Source organism: Borostomias antarcticus, assembly GCF_949987555.1.
Source record: "Borostomias antarcticus genome assembly, chromosome: 17".
NCBI lineage: Eukaryota > Metazoa > Chordata > Actinopteri > Stomiiformes > Stomiidae > Borostomias > Borostomias antarcticus.
In genome coordinates this window covers 10,303,539-10,326,380 of record NC_140250.1, presented here as the reverse complement: position 1 = coordinate 10,326,380, position 22,842 = coordinate 10,303,539, and positions in this window count along the sequence as shown.

Genomic DNA, 22,842 nt, shown 5'->3' with positions numbered 1-22,842 from the left:
TTTTTGACCAGTTTTGATTTCTGGATTTTCTGGGCGGGTTTAAAACGGTACCGGATGACGTAGAGCGGTGTTCTTAGCATATCCCCGCCCTAACACTATATAAAGCTAGAACGGATTTGAATCTTCGGTTCTCCTGCTCAATCTTGAGTCTAGAATTAGCTAGTTTTAACCAACAGTCTAGAATTAGCTAGTTTTTCTTAGTCAGCAATGCCTATGCATAAAACTAAACGAAAATGCATCCTTCCTGGATGCCAGCAGGAATGGGATGATAAGGTCTCCTTCTTTCACTCCTGAGTAAAGCTGAAATGAGAAGCAAATGGTTAGCATTTTTGAAGAGCCATGGTGTTACAGAGGAGTCTGTCACCGCTAGCGCCCGCCTCTGCAGCAAACATTTCACTCCCGAAAGCTTCTGTAATTATAATATGAGGCTTTTGGGTTTCACGGACTCATGACTGGTCCTGGTGAATTCGGCGGAGCCAACCATCTCCCTCCCCGGCCTCCATTCTCCTCCTGTCGCATCAACCTTTGGTGCCGACACCGCTGCCTTGTGTGCTTATAGCTAATTAACGTTATAACGTTAGCTAGGTAACGTAAGCAATAGGAAAATACACTGCTACGTTAATCTACAAAACGTGTCTTGACATTTATTTGGTAATGTCAGCTATGATGAATTATATGTAATCTTAGGAGGAATTATAGCTAACATTAGCTATGTAGCTTGTTGCAGATGGGAGTGTGTATATAACCTTAGTCTAGCTAACATAGCTAGCAGCACCGACCAGGCGACCACCCACCAAATAACGTTACGGATGATATATTATGACTATAAGCGTTAACTATACAGAAACTGCCTGCCATATTTGTGGCACCTGATGTGCGTATGGGTTCACCGGTAATGGTTACAGTATATTTGTCCAGCGGGAGACCGGGAGGCGGGAGCGAGGGGGATGGTTAGGTAGACCAGCTGCAGCTGGTGAAAGACGCACCCTCTCCCAGTGAAGCGGTGCTCGGCGGCTACTGGCTGAACATTCCAGTTCTGTTGGATATGTTGCGGGAAAGTTGAAGCCGAGTGCTCGTTATTCTCACACATAACATTGCCAACGAGAGTGGATGAGTCTGTCCCGATTATCAACTCCGGTAGTGTACGCTTCTTCGCGCTATCAGCGCTGTTCAAGACAGTGACTAAAAGGTACATTTTAAACAACTTTTTCCATTGATCCCAAGGGACGACAGGATCGCCTGGGAGGGATAGGAATGGGTCCGGAGGTGGCAGGGAGAAAATAGGGACAGACTCATACATTCCTCGTTGCCTGTTTTTGTATTTTGCATCTAAGGGCAGTAACACTGGCGCGTTGGTATAGAGTAGCTACAGTTTTACCTGTGTTGTTTGTCAGGAGGTAGGTTAGGAGGAAGCATCTGTGCGTTTGACTCATTAGACAAGTGTAATTTCAACTCCTCTCTGTTTTCACAAAGCTGTGCCTTCCTACCACAAAAGAGACGGCGTGCCAGTGTGACAATATGCAGACCAGAGAACGGTTTGACAGGTTCTTCCCTCCACACCCCCTCCCCACGCAATTGGGTGTGGCTTCGGTGCCTTCAGCAGACACGCCCCCACAGTCTCAGACCAGAGAATGCTGCGGATTTTTAACCGATTTTGAAGCCTTATTTTATATACATAGCGACATTTTTAATCACTCAGATTTGGCTGGGTGGTTAATGACATGTTTTCCTGTGGTGTGTGAAGCTCATAACAAAAATTTGAACTGGGTTAACCTGGACTTTAACAAGCATGTCTGAAATATATTCTGGTGAGTGACTGTGGAGAGATTTATAGACTAGTAATAGTATTTTAAAGTCTATTCTAGAGTGGACTGGTAACCATTGTAGTGATTTTAACGCTGGTGTGATGTGTGCCCTTCGTCTAGTCTTAGTGAGGACTCGTGCTGCAGCATTTTGTATCATTTGTAGCTTAGAGATTGCTTTCTTTGGTAGGCCTGATAGTAGAGCATTGCAGTAGTCTAGCCTGCTTGTGATGAAAGCATGCATTAATCTTTCGGTGTGAGCCTGAGAGAGAAAGGGTTGCACCTTGGCAATGTTCCTAAGGTGGTAAAAGGATGTCTTTGTAATATTCTTGATGTGGTTTTCGAAATTAAGATCTGAGTCAAGTATGACACCTAGGTTTTTAGCCTGGCAATTGGTGTCAATTTCCAGAGTTTTTAAGTGTGCAGCTAGTTTCTCTCTTTCAGCTTTTTCTCCAATGATCAGTACTTCTGTTTTGTCCTGATTTAGTTGGAGGAAATTATGTGACATCCATACATTTATATCTGTAATACACTTGACAAGGCAGACAACCAAGCTGTAGTTACTGGGTGTTACGGAAATATAGAGTTGGGTATCATCTGCGTAGCTATGGTAGTTAATATTGTGCCTCCTGATGACACTGCCAAGGGGCAGCATGTACAGGCTGAAGAGTAGAGGTCCTAGGATCGATCCTTGGGGCACCCCACAGGTCATACTATTAGCATCCTGCGGTGGCGGAGAAAAGGAGCAAGGAGTTGTGGATACCAGCTCAACCTCTCTTGGTTGCAGCGACGATTCTGAGGCCGCTCATGTACATTACGTTTAAGGCATGGTTTAAGGTATCTTAACAAAGATTGTTGCGCCATCGCAGCAGCTGATATTTCAGTGCAGGCAGTGGCACTTGGAGCTAGCCTAGCCTAGCCTACTGGTAAAATGTATTCACCCCGCCGGCGCTGAACCCCACGTCACGTACGTGTCTCATGAACTTGCTTGCACAGAAGCATAAACATATAAAATCGTGTTTAAAAAGCGATCTTACCACAAAATCATGCGATTATTGGCTGATTTTTAATCATTGATGACAAAATGAAAATATGTAAAAACGTTTTTATTTTTTAAGGAAAAGTTTAGGATGGGCTTGTCGAAAAGTGGGTGGGCCTAGGACGGTCAGGCCCACCCATAATGCCGTGCCTGCCTGTGCGGCGTGCAAGTGTGGTGCTGAGGAACAAACCACAGACCAAGTCATCCAGGACTGTCTGATATATCGGACACCCAACGGAATGTGTGGCCTGACGGTGGTGGATGACGAAATGGTGACACTGCTCCTGGAGGTGTGTCGGGACATATAGCCCAGGTGACCCCCTCACCCAGGCTCGGTGCTATCCTTTTACCACCCCGAGCCTGGGCGAGGTGGAGGGAGAGGACGCAACAGCGTACCCACACAATGAAGAAGAAGAAGCCAATGAATGTTAATTGACCGATTAAACTGTGAGCTTCTTCCTCCAAAGCACTCCTCAAACTACCTTCACTTTTCATAATGTAGCAGGTACAAACTCAATACATCAGTGATGTCATCTGTGTTAACCCATCACTCGGCCTCAGTGTCTGACCATCATTCATCATAGTTCCTCTACCTGCTTCTCTTCCCTGCAAATGAGGTCCCTCGGTGAGAACGGCCAGAGTCTGAGACTGGGGGTGTCCAAGTGGTGTCTGGGACTGGGCAGTTGGAGTGGTCAGTCATATGTACAGAACGTCAATACTTCCAGGAGTGTGGGTCCATATCCATTGGATGACACAACTACAGATTGTTAAAGGTCCCTTATTATGAACAACTCACTTTTTCAATGCTTGCACACATACATCTGGGTCTCTGATCGGCCTACTAACATACAAACTGTGAAATAAGACCCAGTCAGTTTTTTTGTGGACAGACACATTCAGAAGATTCAATAAATCAATCAATCAAAGCTTTATTTGTATAGCGCATTTCATACCCAGAGGCAATACAGTGCGCTTTACAGAGAACAAGGGAGGTGGGTATATGACCCACCCCTACATATTCCAGCTCATTAGCATTTAAAGCTACAGTCCGAGGCCCCTGCAGCCGAAACGACACGGTCACAGCTCTTCTCTGTCCTGGTCCTGCAGTGGTGGAATGAACTGCCCACTAACGTCAGGACAACAGAGTCGATGCCCATCTTGTGCCGCAGGCTCAAAACTCAAGGAGTACTACCACAATCCTCCCTCTAAAGCACCTATTGTATTTTTAGTTTGCTATTCTTGCTCTTTCCCTTCAGCACTAGATTATGCTCTTAGTCACTTGTTTTAGAAAGCAGATGCACTTGAGTGCAGAAAGTAGATGCAAATGAGTTCTGGCAAGTAGAATTGGCTTTTCCTACGTTAAATGCAATTATTGTAAGTCGCTTTAAATGCGTCAGCTAAATGACTGTAATGCAAAGTAATATAATATGGCAAAAGTATTCATATCTAATGATGCTGAGGAGAATAGATATGTGGTAGATATATGGTATCAATTCAAGTGCTTAAAAATACACTATTGCCCAGGAATAATGGCATAGTAGATAATATTGTAGATGGCTTGGAACTTAAATCAAAATGTATTCATATAGCGCATTTCTGACACAGAGGCAACACAATGTTCTTTACAGACAGCAATAGAGGGATGGACATAGATACATATTCCAGAGGGAAGAAAAAAAAGTTCACCCAAGGGCCAAAAAAGTGAGCTGTAAAAATTATTCACTAACCTCTCTCAACAAGACAATCAAGCAAGCTCCTGGAAAATGTTTGTCTATTGGCTAAGAACATATACAGAGCAGTAAACATGGGCTTAATACTTCATAGGAGAGACATGACTATCAGTAGAGTAGATAAATAGTTACAGAGATGTACAGAGATGTAAATAGGCTACCAATAGCCTATCAACTCAGTGCTACTGAGAAGGTAGATTAATAAAAGTAATCGTAAGGATAATTGTGGGGTAAAGAAATGAACAGACATTCTTCAGATTCAGAGCGTCTCTGGTGATTCCAGGAGAAAAGTCTGGTTGGATGAAATAGAAAAGGGCTTCTTATTCCAGCTCACAGCAGCGGTGTTATTAACCGACAAGCACAGACGCTAACCTTAGCTGGGACTGTGTAGGATCTGAGGGATAAGTGGAGTTTAAGAGCAGGTTGATATTCAGTGTGTTCACTGTTAATCTGCCTCCTCTCCCTCCGTCTGCTGTTGCTCTGCCATGCTGTCTAGGAGAACAGTGCGGTAGGAGGTTGTTTTCACTGACAAGAGTCCTCTAACCCAGTCACAAAGACCCCCGGTCAATACAATCTGAAGTTGTCAAGACCAGACCATGTCCCAGGTAGGTGTGGAACAAACACAGACCATTGGTGGGCAGTCAAGACTGTCGCGTGAGTCATGGTGTAGTCTTGTTGTTTTCATGCCTCCGCCAGGCGATAACCTGGCCAGAGGCATTATGGTTTCGGGTTGTCCGTACGTCCTGTGACGAGTCGGCACCCCATGTAGCCTCTGTCACTAGCCAGCCGCAAACCCGCACGTTTTCTCTGTTCCTTTGGAAAGAAAAATCTCTTTCATTTTCGCACGTTCTCAACCCGTCCGGATCAGTTTCCTCTAATTGCCCAGCAGTCATTGCCCTGCTGATCTCGGTTCCACCTACCTCCGGTAATCAATGACGGATATAGCCAGCTGGTTTACTCCAGGAGAGGCGCGCAGTTCAAGCCGAACACGGAAGCGAGGGGACTACTATCCCGAGTCACGCTGTAGCCTAGAGCCTACTAAACCAGCGATTTGGTACACGAAACGTTTTCGCTTGTATATTAAAACCCTGTGAAACGGTGGACGTCCGGGATTGTATACTACTTGTTGTGGATTACAAATGGTCTCGCATCAGAACGAGAGCTATGAGGAATAGCAGTTTGCCGGTGGACCTCGGAGGAATGACTGACTGACCCGAGTTGACTCAGTGAGTACGATCCGGGCCGTTGTTCTAACCGGTATTGACTGTGAACCGAACTTTGGAACTGAAAGGGGGACAATTCTGAACTGTTGTATGCGGAGCTGTTGAATTGAGGAACTGCATGGGAACAATTCTGAACTGTTGTGTACGGAGCTGTTGAATTGAGGAACTGAAAGGACAATGATTCTGAACTGTTGCGCGCGGTGCATGGATGAACCGATTGACTGAATATATTGTGTGCTGGAAAATGTTGTTTATGAAGGGGCGCTGATTACTTTTGAATATATGATTTATTATTGCAACTTCTAATTCTGTGTCCATCCTTATTAATTTACTGACAGTGACTAAGAGGGTTATTGGGTTGTCTTAAGGGTTCATGAGAGGAATGACTTATGTTCGGATACATGCATCCTTTGTACAGTGTGACTTGACCAACATATAATTGTCAGGCCTGACCTGACTGGCACCCCAGGTTTTCCCGAGTCAAACTGTTGCATAAAAAATGGCACCCCAGGTGGGACCCTAAACTAACAGCAAAGCCAATACCCACTACTTCAGGGGTGGCCAACCAGTCAGAGACTAAGAGCCACAAAAATTACTGTGGTACCACCCAGAGCCACACCATATATACCAGCGTTTCTCAACCTTTTTTTCAGTCACTGCACCCTTCATAAGTACTTAAAATCCCAAGGCACCCCAGTCTAAAATAAGAAGAAAAACGTTATTGTCCATTAAACATACATTTAAAGTTAATTTATTTAAAATTAATACATACAACAAGATATTTTCTGACATAATATATTTTGGACTGGGTTGGGTAAGGCTGGGCTGGACTGGGCTGGACTGGACTGGGCTGGGTTAGGCTGGACTGGGCTGGGTTAGACTGGACTAGGCTGGGCTGGACTGGGTTAGGCTGGACTATGCTGGGTTAGGCTGGACTGGGCTGGGCTGGGCTGAGTTAGGCTGGACTGGACTGGGCTGGGTTAGGCTGTACGGGACTGGGGAGGGTTAGGTTGAACTGGACTGGACTGGACTGGGCTGGGCTGGACTGGACTGGGCTGGATATTTGAGGCTTTGAAATGTCCCAATGATGTCTGGCATATCAGACAGAATGGCTTACCATTACGTTCTATGAAGAAAAAATGACTCTCCCACTCGGGTAAAAAATGTCTTGTGTTCGTCGTCATATTTTCTTTTCGCTGCGCATTTCTTTCCAGCCATTCTTTGGATGTTTACAATTATTTTGTTACCAATGTGATTCGCTACCTATATGATTGGTTTGAAGTGGTTCTCACGCGACTTCCTCGCGACCTACTGTAGCGAAACGAATCATATGATTTTATGACAAATCTGCAATAAACTAAAAGAGAAAAGAAAAGAGAGAGAGAGAGAGAAACGTTTTTATGGAATGAATGAATTCATTTTTTTAATGAAAGGATGGAAGAGCCGCAAGCCAACTTTTTTTTAATCAATGGAGGAGCCGCACATTTACGGGCAAAGAGCCGCATGCGGCTCGCGAGCCGCGGGTTGGCCACCCCTGCACTACTTGGTCTACGGTATAGATAAGGAATAAAGGGATACACTCATGGCAGCGGAGGCTGATTTGCTGGGATTCTTGGACCCTCTCACAGAGGCAGACAACAATCCTCCTCCAATCCTGCCTACTCCAGGGGCCCTCCAGGCCACGTCCTATGAACTCCAGGACATGGACCTGACTGAATGCCTCCCTTTGGGGTCAGCACCCTCTAGTGCTGGCCCTGGACCGGCCCCATGGATCAGTATGAGAGAAACCCGGAACTCACACAAGTAATAACGGACAAGTTTAATGCCATGTCTATTGAACAACAACGCCTGCAACAATGTCTGGATCACGCAATGGTCTCCTTTACGCAACAAATCATAAAACTACAGGAGGAAGGTCAAACGAAATTGATGGACGCCATGGAAAAACGTCTGGAATTCAGTCGGAATGAGTTCAGTACCACCCTGAGTTGGAGGCTTCAACAACATCAGCTACAGGCAATGGAGGATCTGGAAGCAGCCTTCCTCCCTCTCACGTCTTCTGTACGGACCCTGGATGTTGGAGTCACAAAATGCAATGAGCAGTTAAACACCATCTCTGCTGACGTGAGCACCATGACTACAGAGCTAACGTCCATTAAGCAAAGCTCTGTACATTTTATACCAGTCGACCAACCTACAGATGTGGGAAGTTAGAAATGTCACATGCTGCAGCATTTCACCTCGCGGTATTTGGCAGGGAAATCCCGTTGGAAATCTCGTGGGATTTCAGACGGGTGTTATTTCGTTTTAGTGATGCACAACCGCCAGGTGGCGTCTTTGAGTAGATTTAGCAGGCTGGGCTCAGTGTTTTTCTCCTATAGTCTACGAATGAAGCATCATTAAGTTTCACATTCTTTAATTTAAATGCTCTGTTGTAAAGCACTGAGCTGAATTTATCTGTATGAAAGGGGCTGTACCTTGTTCTCAAACACGTTTTCTCCATCTGGATGTAATTTAATTATTACGAACACCTTTATCTAGGCCTACAGTAGCCTATCTATCTCGGTAACTGACGTCGGGTCAAGACGTGGTGGCTGTTAGGTAAAATGCGCAAAATAACAGTATTGTAAATATATTTGTTAGTAAAGATATGGTGAACGTGGGGGTTTTGCGTTTTGTTTCTGGAACGCATTCAACTGGTAGGCTACTCGTAAACCCCGGAAGTAAATTTGAAGACGGGGCACCAGCTAATGTAGCCAAGTCTGAGTGCATTAGGCTATATGGCTTCAGCACGATACAAAGAAAAAATAAGCTTGATCGACTTGTGGATCCATACAAAATTGACATAGTCGCCATGAGTAAAGATCACTCATTGCCAATCATATCCGGACATTAACTATCTTGTGCATAGATAGCGGCAGGTTTGACAGTGAGTGCGTTCACATGCACGATATACACAATATTTTGTTATTTGAATGATCTTGAATATATATATATTCAAGATCATTCAAATAACAAAATATCGTGTATTTATTTATTCGGCCGCCAGCCGTTCCATGAACGGCTATAGGGAATGCGCAGTTTCGCGCTGGCTACAGCCTATTATATGCACAGTTTCGCGCTACGTAGGCTATTATAAATAAGTATTATTCATTGGCGGAGCTTGGACTCGCTGGGGACTGGTGGAGAGACGCAGAGCCTCCCCAGACGCGACATCTCCAGTTGGCTGAAGAGCTGCGCGCTCTGGCGTCCAAACAGCCACCGGCCGCCTCAACCGTGCGTAAGAGCAGAGCGCATCAACTCGTGTATAGCTACAACTAGTAGCCCATAGCCATTAAAACGGCTTATTGTTTTATTCATATATCAACTAGATAATTCGATAATAATGAGTAGCCTAGTAGGCTTAAATGAATTCAATAGGGCCAAATAAGCCTTAAGTTGTAGCCTAGGCTACAGTACAATCACAAGACGCATAGGCCTAGCCTACCGTAAAAAGCGTTGCGTTCTCATAGGCCTATATAAACTTAGATAATTATTAATTATGCTCAGGTCATAATGTCCGTTGAAAATAATTCCCTCTAAGCAGAATTTGAATTGTATTAAAATAGGCTAAAATTAAATTTCCACATATTCTGATTCCTTCTAGGTCTATATAAAAAAAAAACATTTTTTTAATGTGTAGCCTAGGCTATAGGCTTCTGCGATGAACAAAACAGCCACAATGTAGCCTGCTTAGCGAGCGAGAGGGCAGTCTACCATAAAGTGTAGGCTATAGCCTAACCATAATGTAATATATCTAGACTACATGCATTGTGGTATTTCTTTATAGAGCCCAGCCTGCAATTGTTTCTCAATAAACAGTTATGTCATCCTCTGAGTCCGAATGTAGGCTAATAGACTGGCAGCTCTAAATGCCTTCCCAATCAATGAGACATGGTTGTAAAAAGGATGTTTTATTGATAAAATGTGTAAAACTGAAAAACATGGAGGGTCATTGCATTGATCGATGCAGTCCGTTCAAATAGGCATCAAAAGATAAAGTAGGCCCATTTAAAATGACCAATTACATCTTCAAATCCCTTCTAATCTTGGCCTTTGATAGGGTTTTTTCCCGCTATACTGCCATTTATATCCGAACATTAACTATCTTCAATCAATCAATCAAAGCTTTATTTGTATAGCGCATTTCATACCCAGAGGCAACACAATGCGCTTTACAGAGAACAAGGGAGGTGGGCATACGACCCACTCTCTACATATTCTTGGCATACAGAGCACAAACAATGAAACAAATAGATTTCCTCCCTGTCTGTCTGTGGCATCCTCAATTTATTTAGATTAGACTAGCCTATCCAACTGGACCACTCCAATGAATGTTGAACGTAGCCTACTTTTATTCTTTAGGTTTTAGAGAACAGGCCTACAATGTCCACACATGCATGCGCCATCTGACTAGCTCGTCACTCGCCAGCGAACCTGGACTAGACTATTGTAACCCCCCCCCCCCCCCCAAATCCTTTTATATTCAAATAAACTGGATGAACCGGTTTCCTAGCCCTGGATCGTGGGGAGGGGGGTAGCCTGCGTTAGCGGGTGCTTTGCCATGACCGGCCATTGAATTCGCTAGTTTGATTGATAGATGGATGGATTAACGTCCAAAGTAGATTGTGCAAGTATTGTATAGGCCCATGTGTAAGAGATGAATGGCTGTAACCATGAACTCAGCCAGAGGTAGGCCCTACTGTAGATTATCAGCATTATCACCAGTCTCAATTTATGTCTCAATTTATGTGTTGCCATTCATTTAAACCACCATCTCATCTAGACTACTTCTGTTGCTGCATTTTTACATTTATGCTTTCATGATTTTAGAGCGCAATCAACATTTTCCAGGATTCCAATAAGTCCATCCATTCATCCAACTTTGTGCTGAGCGAAGCGCAGGCTGGTAGCCTACTGTCAAGGCTCACGACTGATGCACTCCCTTAACACGTCTCGCATCCCCAGACCATCAAGAGAATTTCAATATGAAAGACCTTGGGATTCCAGGAGTCAAGGCCGTTTCAGACGGGGAGCGACATTCCGCCTGCGTTCTCGCTCGGATCAGCGGGGGACGCACGCGTCCTGCGCGCAGCGGGGAAAGCTGACTACAATTCAGCTCTTGTCGCGGGCGGGCATGTGCAGCCTAGTTCCATATGAGAACACTCCTCGGTCCAATTCTGTATAGTAGATCAGCCTGTGTACTTTCAACGAATGTATTATTAGACATAATATCATAATAATATATATAGCCTTCAACGACCTCCTGAGCTGCCTGCCTGATGGTCTCAGGGCTAAAGAGACCGTGCGTCGTTTTCCTCACCCTAACTATTTATCAATGAAAGAAAATACATTGTAAATAAACATGGTTTTAGGCTATTGTTTTTATGTAGGCCTATAGGTTAAGCTATTTGTGTTCATAAGGTAACGTCATTGTAAACGAAAGTAGCCTATAGCCTAGCCTATAGAAAATTGCATATGTTTGCAAACTAAAACAAGTGAACACAATTATACAATCGAAAATGCTTATGAGACCATTATTTTACTTATATGGGGCAAAAGTGGTTTCTCTTCCTGCTTCTGCCTAAGCCCTCCACAATACCACAACACAACGGTGTCATGTTTTACCAAAGGAGAAGTGAAGAAGACGGTAGCTAGCAGTAGCTAAAGCAGTTAGCTAATGTTAAGATCATTCCTCTAGCTGCTTTGCTGCTAATGCGAGTTCGTCTCCGTTCCTGCCCGAGAAACAGAAGTTGAACTAATAGCATCAAAATCAAAATAGCTACAGGAATCATTGTTGTAAAGTTAGCTATCTGCTTTTTAGCCACCGACAGCTACCGTTATTATTATGGAAGCTGCTGTCGTGAGCTAACTTGCTATCACGGTCTTATCGTGCAGCTTCACAGCCTGCTATAAGCAGATCGACGCGTCTGCTTGTTTGAGTCATGAATATCTTACGCAGTTACATTCCATGTAGTGTCCCAAAACTGTTAAATCATTCCCCATGTAGTTCACTATGAGTCGCACTCAATGCATCCATGGTAATAGGGAGGGAGTGAGTGAACCATTTCAAACACATCTCTGGTCATCTCCGTTAGCCATCTTACTCGTCCTGATGCCATGTTCCATATGAGAACACTCAGCCTAATGTATTAAACTTCTACTTGTCCCGACAGTTAACAGATATAGACCCGGCGACAGTTACAGAGATAGAAACTATAAATAGATAGGCTTTGTTCGTAATAATTAAATTACAACCAGACAGAGAACAAGGAGTTTGAGAACGGTAGGCTCATCTAATGTGCGAGATGAGCTCCAGCAATGGGTCAATGAGTGGTATTACTGCGCCCCTATGGGCAGGCGAGCGGTGGTGCGGAATGCCGTAAAGCGCCTGTTAGAATACCGCGGGTCAAGTTACATTCTTATGTTCCCACATCTGTATGTGCTTTTGGGCAACTGAAGGCCAGGAGTGCTTAGAAAGGCTATGGACATAAACATGAATGACCTCCCTTCTGTGATTTATGCATGTTTTGTTTTACATAATTATTGCGAGGCCTGTAAAGAGACAGTGGATGACAGCAGAGTGATGGAAGCCATGCAGTTCGACAGGGAATTCCAGCCTCCCACGGAGAATAACCATTATCGCACAGACTGTAATGAAGCTGAAGAGAAAAGAGTCAGAAGGGTGCTTACAAAGTGTCTTGACCCTTAAAACGCGTGACGTCACCAGTAGTGACATGCAATTGTTTTTCTTTTTGTTCTACAGATGTATTGAAAAGCATGTCTGTAGTTTTCTACATGTGAATCAACAAACTGAGTCAAAAGCAGATCATACACTGTTAGAATAGGCTTTAGATTATTTTTTGTTGTTGTAAATGTCATGTCACTTCCCCTGCAAAAGCAACATAAGACATTCAAAAAAATGCCAATTTTGCACAAAGTGGTCTAATTTAACTCACCAAACGCTACATTTACCCGGCTGTCCTGATGGCTAAGTGACTCAAACACTCGTCCATACAAAAAAGTATTTTTTATTCTCATTCCGTAAAAAAGGCATTTTGTGCACTATTAAATAACTCAGGACATGTATACACTATACATTCAAAGTGGTTTTATGTGCAACATGAATTATAACAATCCAAAAAAAAAAAAACGCGCACACACACAATCCAACAAAAATAAATAAGCAATTTAGTGTAATAGTACTTAGGATTAATTGAACCCTCACATAGGATACACAATATACATTCAATACTGTCTTATGTGCAACATGAGTTCAAACTATTGGGAAAACAAAACAGTAGGTCTCCAGTGCAGGGTCTTCAGTTGTCGTCTTCAGGGAAGAGAGCCTGCCTGTAGGAGAACTGAGCACCATGTTGTGGTGTGGTATCTGGTTGTGGAGGTGATATTGGAGGTGGAGGTGACATTGTGTATGATCGGCTATGTGATGGGGCGTTATGCAACTGTGTGTAAGCTTGGGGGTGTGGTGCGTAAAATGTTGGCTGAATAGGTTGCTGGATGGGTGTCTGAAGCATTCGGGTCAGAAGGTTAAACCCTTGAGTGACTGCGGTTGTGAGCTGTGCTATGCTTGATGTGATTGTGTTGAGTGTCTCTGTGTTTTGTGTCTCTGCTCTTTCCATGCGTCCCAGCATGCTTCGCTTCAGCTCTAGTTCTTCTTGGGCTGTGCTGTCTGCCGGACACTTTCTTTTCAGTTTGTTGTGTCGGTACCCCTGAAGTTTGGCCTTGAATAGAACACACATGGAACAGACAGATGCAATTAGCAACGTAAGCAATGTTTAGATGCAATAAGCAACTAAAACTACCCTATAACTGTAAAAACAACCACATGCATCTACATAACTAGCATACTCTATAGTTTATAACAACAAATGCTGAGCAATATGCTAGTTAGAGCTATGGCGGAGGTTGCGGTTCTAAACAGAGCTATTCTAGTACTACCATGTGTATACAACGCAATGCAAATTGTATTTCACTTCAACAAACGGTTTAGGACCAGTAAATATTACCTGAAGTACATTCCGTCTTTCCATCACAACCGAGGCGGATACTCCTGCTGCAGATGCATCACCCTCAGCGGACACGGCATCCGAATCTTCGGGATCCTCAGGCTGGTCCATACTGCCAGATGAGCTGGTGGTCTCATCCATGCCAATGTCTGTTGACTCGATGCCAGTAGATATGGAGGTTGTTGCTGGCGAGCCCCCCTAAATTTGAGCACAGAGCTCGAAGTACAGCATTACCATAAGTGGAAGTTCAGCAAGATGGCCGCGCCTATGTCGGCTGCCTGTCATCCAAGCTGGTTGCTCGTTCTGTTCGTCCTGTTTGTATGTCTATCGCTGTGTGTGAGCAGTGCAATACCGTTGATTATTTACGATCGACATACCTTGCTGGCCATCCGTGCCTCGGTGGCGAGTTCATTGTCTCACCACTCTGAACAATGGAGCTCCCACCGGACTCTGCGTTCCGAGGTCCCCGGGACAATCTGGGCTCCGTCCTGGTGCTGCCCCCGGTTGAGACGTGCCAGGAGACGGGGAGACGAGCTGGAGCTGCGATGAAGCTTCGTATGCTAGCTCGGGGCAGCCCGCTGTCCCTGCGCCATTACATCTCCGCAGCCGTAGGCCCCGGCCTGAGGCTATCCTGCCTCCGACCCATCCTGCCGGCGTTTCCCTCGCGTCTACCGGCCTTCGACCTTGTGATCCATCGGCGACCACACACGAGTGTGGCTTGGGTGCCTGCGTGTCCACGGTCCTGCATCAACGATCCAGAAACTCGCCTCCAACAACACACAAGTGTGGCTTCAGTGCCTGCGTGTAGGCGAGCCAGGAACCGGCCTGGGTGCCTGCGGCCGCTGCCTCGAGCCTCAACGTTCGGTAGTGCCGGCTCCGACGCCATTTCCTTCGGACTACTAAATGCTCGATCCATAGCGAACAAATCGTTCTACTTGAATGACCTCTTTATATCTAAAGACCTGGACTGACTGCTGATTTCGGAAACCTGGCAAAAAGCCGATGAATTTGCCCCACTAATTGAACTCTGCCCCCCCAGCTGCGCTTTTTCCTGCGCCCCCAGATCTTCAGGCCGAGGAGGAGGACTGGCTATGGTCTACAGAGACTGTTTTTCCTCACGGACGGTGAGCTCTGGATCCTACTAATCCTTTGAAGTTCTTACGAATAAAATCGGACGCCTGAATCCCTACTACTGTGTTTTAATATATCGCCCCCCAGGCAGAAATAGTTAATTCTTAACAGAATTCGGTGACTTCCTAGCCTCCATCATTCGCCTGGACAGAATCCTTATGATCGGCGATTTCAACGTTCATATAAATAATAGCTCGGATACATTTTCTGTGAACTTCTTCAATGTTACTGAGTCGTTTCACTTTAGCCAACATGTTGCTGGTCCTACACACATCAAGGGCAATACTTTGGACCTTGTGTTCACGTTAGGTCTAAAAGTCAGTGACGTTTGCGCTGAAGAGATGCTAGTGACTGACCACAAATGTATCCTGTTTAGTCTGTCTTTTGACAACGATTTTGTGCCGGAGAAGCGCATGAAAAGCTCACGCATTGTGAACAGCTTAGCTGTAGATAATTTCACTGCCAGCTTTGACTGTAATGTTTTAACGTCGCCTGACGATGACGTAGACCGCCTGCTCCATGTTTTTAACTCGCGCTGCACGGCTGTTTTAGATGACGTAGCACCCATTGTGACTCGCAAAGTTTGCCCTGTCAACTCATCCCCATGGCTGAATGATGAGATTCGTGATCTCCGCCGCAAATGCCGCAAAACAGAGGCTGTGGAAAGCTACCAACCTCCAAGTGCATCGTCTCTATCTCAAAGAGCTTTTAGTCGATTTTAACGAACTGGTTAAGACTACTAGAGCTGCATATTTTGCCAACCTAATATCCTCAACCAAGCACAACCCTAGAGTGTTGTTTAGTACTATAAATAGTATTGTTAGCCCCCCTCTCCCATCTGCACCTATCCTTTCTAATGAAGACTGCAATCTTTTTCTCCAGTTTTTTATAAACAAAGTTGCTGATGTGAGGGCTAACATCGCCCCTCCCTCCTCCTCCTCCTCCATCCCTCTCTGTCAAGTCAGGGATTCAGCTCTGAGCAGCTTTTCTGGTATCTCCGTAAAGGACCTAACAGTCTTGGTGTGCTCCATGAAACCTTCCTCAAACCCCCTAGACATTTTACCAACGTCGATGCTGAAGGAAGTTATGACCTCTGCGGGCCCCAGTCTTCTCACCATCATTAATAGGTCCCTAGCCTCAGGTACGGTTCCAGCCCTTTTTTAGCAGGCGGTTGTTCAGCCGCTGCTCAAGAAGCTCAATCTGGACCCCTCCCTACCAAGCAACTACAGGCCCATCTCTAAGCTGTCCTTTGTCTCGAAGGTGCTGGAGAAAGTGGTGGCAAACCAACTCACCACCTGTCTAACCAACCATAACATCTCGGACAAATTTCAATCCGGGTTCCGCAAGCAACATTCCACGGAAACTGCCCTCCTCAGGGTCTCCAATGACATTATGATGTCGTCTGACGCCGGCGAATGCTCCGTCCTGGTCCTGCTAGACCTCAGAGCAGTGTTCGACACGGTGGACCACGGCATCCTGCTGGATAGGCTCAGGGAGTGGGTGGGCATCACAGGGAGTGCTCTTAGTTGGTTTGCTTCCTACCTCAGAGAGAGAAGTTTCTCTGTGGCTGTTGGTCCCTTTAAATCGGACCCCCATCCCTTGTCGTGTGGTGTGCCACAGGGATCCGTGCTGGCACCAACTCTGTTTGCCCTATACATGCCCCCCCTTGGTCTTCTCATCAGCACATTCAAGGGTGTCAAATATCATCTGTATGCTGACGACATCCAACTCGAGTTCTCTTTTAAACCCGGTAAAGTCGAGGGACTCAGCATCCTACATGACTGTCTGTCGGCCATTGACCAATGGATGGCGGATAATTTCCTGCAATTGAACGCCTCCAAGACTGAAGTGCTGATCGTTGCAAATGATAAGACTGCCGCTACAGTGGTAAACCACATGGGGTCCCTCAAGGGAAATGTTAGGCCCTCTGTTAGAAACCTGGGTGTCTTCTTTGATCAGGCTATGCACTTGGACAAACATGTCAAATCCCTAACACGTTCCTGTTTTTTCCACCTCAGAAATATTGCCAAACTCCGGTCCATTGTATCACATGCTGAATTAGAAATGTCTGTCCATGCATTTATTTCATCACGACTTGACTACCGTAATTCACAGTTTACCTGCCTCAACAAATCCTCTGTGGGACAACTTCAGCTAGTCCAAAACGCTGCTGCAAGACTACTCACCAGGTCAAAGAAGACATGCCACATCACCCCCATCCTGGCCTCCCTGCATTGGCTCCCAGTTCACCTCCGGATCGAGTTTAAAGTCCTGGTGTTTACCCACCGAGCTCTTCACGGACGGACCCTGGCCTACATCTCAGAACTTTTACACTCTCACTCTCTGAGTCGGTCTCTGAGATCATCCGACCAGGGTCTCCTGGCGGTGCCCCGGACCAGACTAAAAACCCAGGGTGACAGAGCATTTGAGGCGGTGGCGCCAAGACTCTGGAACGCTCTTCCCCAGGCCCTGAGAGAGCCATCCACTGAACTCATGTTCAAAAAACCTCTTAAGGGGAGACACGGCAGGTGAAAACATCGTTGGATGCCCTGGATTTTGTGCTAGTTTGCTTCCATAACATGTCTTCTTTCATACTAGTGGAAATAAAACATCAAAAATACGCATTTAGATGTTTATTTTACTTCATTTAGTCTGTTCGCGTCTGTAGATTCTTCCTAAAATCACCAAAAGTTAGCCTTCTTTCGGATCGTACCACACCGCGACAGAAGTTTCGAGCATATCATGCCAGGTAGCATTGGAAAGGTCTTTTTATCGAGCACAATGCTATTGCAACCAAACATGATACTTTCATTTGTATCAGCAACCAATCGTGGAAATACAAAGGCGGGTTTGATTCTAACCGTGAAATCTCATTGGCTGTTGATGATTTCTGAGAACGTGATTGGTTCAGAATCGTCATGTGACACGCTTCCGCGTTTCTCAAACTCTAGTCACAATGCCGTCTGTGAAGTTTGTGAAGCATTCGAAGCGTACAAAGCAACAACAACAACAGTTTTTGCTCGCAAGGTTGAACAGGAAACCAGATGGAAAGGATGATAAGGATGACATTTATGAGACAAAAAGTGCCTCTTCGCGCAAGTTGTCATTAGCCGGTGCTAGCATGTCTAGTGAGCAGCAGGGAGAGGAGGCTAACGTTAGCATGTCCAGTGAGCAGCAGGGAGATGAGGCTGCTACTCAGAAATGGTTAATCATTCATGTGGCGCGTTTGAATGAGCTGATAACTGGGTTGATTTGTCCTAATTGTGCAGGGACTGGTCTTAAAATGAACATAGATCCTCAGAATATTGGGTTCTGTAGTACTTTGCTCTTAGAGTGCAGTCTTTGTGAGAGGAATGGCTATCGCAAAAGTGTCTACACATCGACTCAGCTTCATGATACAACTAGGAATGATGTTGCATTTGATGTAAATGTGAGGATGGTCCTCTTAGCGCACGAGTTAGGGTTGGGGTATGCAGCTCTCAAAAAGATTAGTAAAGTGTTAGGGATCCCAGGGCTTCATCTGAAAACGTATCAGAAACATGACAAGAGGGTGACAGGTAGGCTATTGAAACGTGTCTCCCCCCCCCTCTCTCTCTCTCTCTCTTTCTCTCTCTCTCTAGACAATATCAGAACTGTAAACAATGGTTAATAAATGAATATTATCCTATACATTATAATATTATACAGTTGTCTCCCCCTCTCTACCTGTGGCATTTTTTCTACATGTATCAATAAACTGACCAAATAAACTGTTTTAATTCCAGTTGCTGAAATAGAGAGAGGACTGGAGTCCTTGCACAGAAGCAGAGAGCAGATTAGGCAGGCATATGCAGATGTGGACCCAGAGGTCGCAGCGTTGCTGAGGGAGGATCCAGACGCAGTGATAAGTATTGGTGTTTCATTTGATGGTACATGGCAGAAACGGGGGTTTAGTTCCCATTATGGAATCGGTGTGTGTATTGACCTCATTACAGGACTGGTGATAGATTATGAGGTTCTGTCCTCTCATTGCCATGCTTGTTCGTTGAAAGAAAGTGCAATGAGACAGAGCAAAATTACAGAGCAGGAGTTTAATGACTGGAAAGGGACACACACTGAATGTGCTATAAATTTTGCAGGTTCGAGTAAGGCAATGGAGCAGGAGTCAGCTAAGAGGATGTGGGCCAGGTCTCTGAACCGTCACCAGCTGCGGTACACAGAGATGCTGTCAGATGGGGACAGTGCAGCATTTAGGGAAGTGGTTAGACTGAACCCATATCCTGGGCATGCAATAGAAAAGTTAGAGTGTATTAATCACGCCCACAAGCGAATGGGTACAGCATTGAGGAAGATAAGTGCAGAGAAGAAGTTAGGGGGAAAGGGTGTAGGTAAGCTGACTGCCAAAAAATGCAAAATGTTACAAAATTATTACAGGGGGGCAATTCTCAATAACCAGCGTTCAGTGGACAACATGAAGGCGGCAATATGGGGTAGTCTGCTTCACTGTATGTCCACTGATGACAACCCCATGCACACCAGGTGCAGCCCCTCCTGGTGTTGGTATAGGAAAGCCGAGGAAAATGATCAACCACCTGAGAGCCATGAACACCATGCTCGCAACTTTTTAAATAAAGAGGTGGGGCAGAAGCTCATCCCAGTGTACCACCGCATGTCGAGCGATAGTCTGCTGCAGCGCATGCAGCACGGAGGCACTCAAAATGCAAACGAGTGTCTCAACTCAGTTATATGGGCACGGTGTCCAAAAACAGTCTTTGTAGGGAGAAACAGGGTTGAAGCAGCAGCTAGCATGGCAATTTCGACTTTCAATGAGGGTGCCTCGGCCATGCTTAATGTAATGGAGAGGCTGTGGCTGCAGAGCACATTTATTACTGTAAATGCAATGAGGGAAGCAGATATGCTCAGAGTCACAAAGGCTGAGGACGTCACAAGCTCCAGTGCAAAGCGTAGGCGCAAGACTGAGAGTATAGCTAAAAAGATGAAGAGACATCAGCAGGAAATGGATGAGGGACCTACATATGGCGCAGGCATGGACTAAGTTTGTTTTTAGGTTAGGATTAGAGTTTTGGGCATAGAGGGGGTTTCCAAGACGCCTTGGTGAACATATTGTGTGGTTTTATGACAGTTTTGTGGACTGCAGCTGAGTGGGATCTACAAACCAGCTGCTTAGAATAGTTTTGTGGACTGCAGCTGAGTGGGATCTACAAACCAGCTGCTTAGAATAGTTTTGTGGACTGCAGCTGAGTGGGATCTACAAACCAGCTGCTTAGAATAGTTTTGTGGACTGCAGCTGAGTGGGATCTACAAACCAGCTGCTTAGAATAGTTTTGTGGACTGCAGCTGAGTGGGATCTACAAACCAGCTGCTTAGAATAGTTTTGTGGACTACAGCTGAGTGGGATCTACAAACCAGCTGCCTAGAACAGTTTTGTAGATAGCTAGTGTGGTGCCATCTGAGGAGTGACTCTGTAGACCTATGACGGCGTAGCCTGATGTCTCCTATGGTGTTGCTTTTGACGATGGTTATATCACTTGTTTGTTTGTTTGTTTGGCAATCTATATTTAGCTTCTATTGGTGTTTACCCTGGATTGTTAACCACATCTTGTCCTGTGTATTTATGAATCAGTTTACTCTTCATGTTCATTCATTCATGTTTTCTCCATGTAAAACGCTTAAAACAAAAGTTGGATAATCTGTTTTCTCATGCATGTCCTCGTCAAATGTGTCTGTCTTTGTCCATGATCTGTTTAACAAAATAATACAAGCTTTCTAAAAGGGAATGTTCTCTTCCCTACTAACATTGTCTCGTCTCTAGTCTCGTCTTACTAACATCCCACTCGTGGCCTGTACCTTGACGTGGTGAGTGGGCTTCCAACTAAACAGGTCTTGCTTCTCTATACAAAATGTCTACTCCTGGACTATTCTGAATCCACAACATGCTGTGTTATTCAGTTTTCAGTTTCTATGTGTTTTCAGATGTTGTGTAATGTTGTTACTAATGATGTGATTGGATACTGTGTTTGTAAATATTGGTTTACAATGCAAATGTATGGTTTTTTACAATACAAATTTTCAAAGCCCGTTTTCTCAAAATGAGTTATTTCTCATCTTAGGGACATCAAAACCACCACTTGAGTAGCACCTACATACACCTAACTTTCCAGTTTTGTTCCAATCCATATTCTGAATGGTTTGGCCAAGGGGGATTTTTTAAATTTCATTCATAGCCTGATTTATATAACAGTTTATCCCTGAAACATGGCGAAAATTGGTCTTTTTATGACTGTTGACAGTATTTTATGATTTCTGAAGTGAAGAAAAGAGATATCAAAAATCCCCCTGGCCAAAGTTTTGAATAGGGATATGTGAACAAAATGAAACAAGAATTTTGAATCTGGCTTGAACCAGTTAAAAAAATTGATGTCCCGAAATTATGCAAATTAGCGCATATTTAGCACATATGCCTTATTTGCACATTAATCCATAAGATTTCAGAAAACTTGTAATACAAAAAAGATGCTCCTTAATGTACCTAACAAACTGGGGGAGTTTTATGGTGATACCTATTAAGGATTTCTTTTTTCCTATTCACTTGGGGTGTCTCCCTTAAGACACACATGTTCAGGCAGGCCTTCGGCCATCTATAACGCCTTGCTGCTCGCAATGCTTTTTTTTCTGTTCTGTGTCGTTTTAATTTTGTCTCGTGTTGTATTGCCATTTTAATTTATTACTGTAAAGCACTCTGTGCATCCGTGCTGTGAAGAGCGCTATATAAATAAAGCTTACTTACTTACTTACCACTCTGCCGTGTCCACTTCGATGTCTTGAGTCAATCACCTTACGGTAGTTTGCCCGGATGTTCTTGAGCTTGGTCGACAGTATAACCTTGTTCACTGACTCCATTGAATGAGGAAACTCTTTTCCAACTTTATTCGCCTCTTCTGTCGGGATATAGTTCTAGAAACTCCCCCAGGATGTCGGCATATTTGGTGTAGCACGACTCCGAGTCAACGTTTTCTTGGGCCTTCTTCGCTTTGTACTGTAGCGCAACATTAAGCACCAACTCCACTTCGTCGTCGGTCCACACAAAATAATCAGTTTTTCCTTTCTTCGTGGTCGCCATATTCACCATTATTTTTCTGTCTGTACTTTTTTCGAGTCGCCGCCGTTTGAGTACAACTGGCTGCGCATGCTCATAATGTTCTTCTACGGTATTTGACATTTTGCTTATCGCTACCTACTGGCCTGGCATGGCATTGCAGGCTTTAAGGGCAATCGTGTTCGGTTTTGGCTGTTCATATGGTCGGAGATATTTTTGTGGTGTGGGCAGTTATTTTTTTAAACGAGGACGAAAAAATCCATGTAAAAAAATATCCATGTACGTGTGGTCCAGGCCTAAAGCCAAAGTCTTACATCTGATGTTTCTATGGTAACCCTGGAGCCCCTGTGCCCATCAGCTAATTTTCCTGTGGTCTGTAGGAGACTGTGGGCCTGTGGGGGGTGGGCTGTGTGTTTGTGTGTGGGCATGGTCTGTTTTGTGTTGCCAGGGGGCTCTGCTGTCCACAGTCCTAAATGTCTTTCTCTAACCGTGGCTGTCTGTCATGTCTGATATCATATAAAAGATATAAAAAGAACATTGCCACACACACACACACACACACAGGCACACCTGTTTATCACCATGGGTGGCCCGGATGACAGGGCTGTTTACATTCAGCTTAATCACTGTCACTGTAAACATTGCACTCATGGAATGGCAGTAGAGTAGAGAATGAACTAAAATAGAACAGAATACAGTAACAGGTAACGGACTGGAACGGGAATAGACTGGCTGTGTCTGTTGGGCTGTTTCTG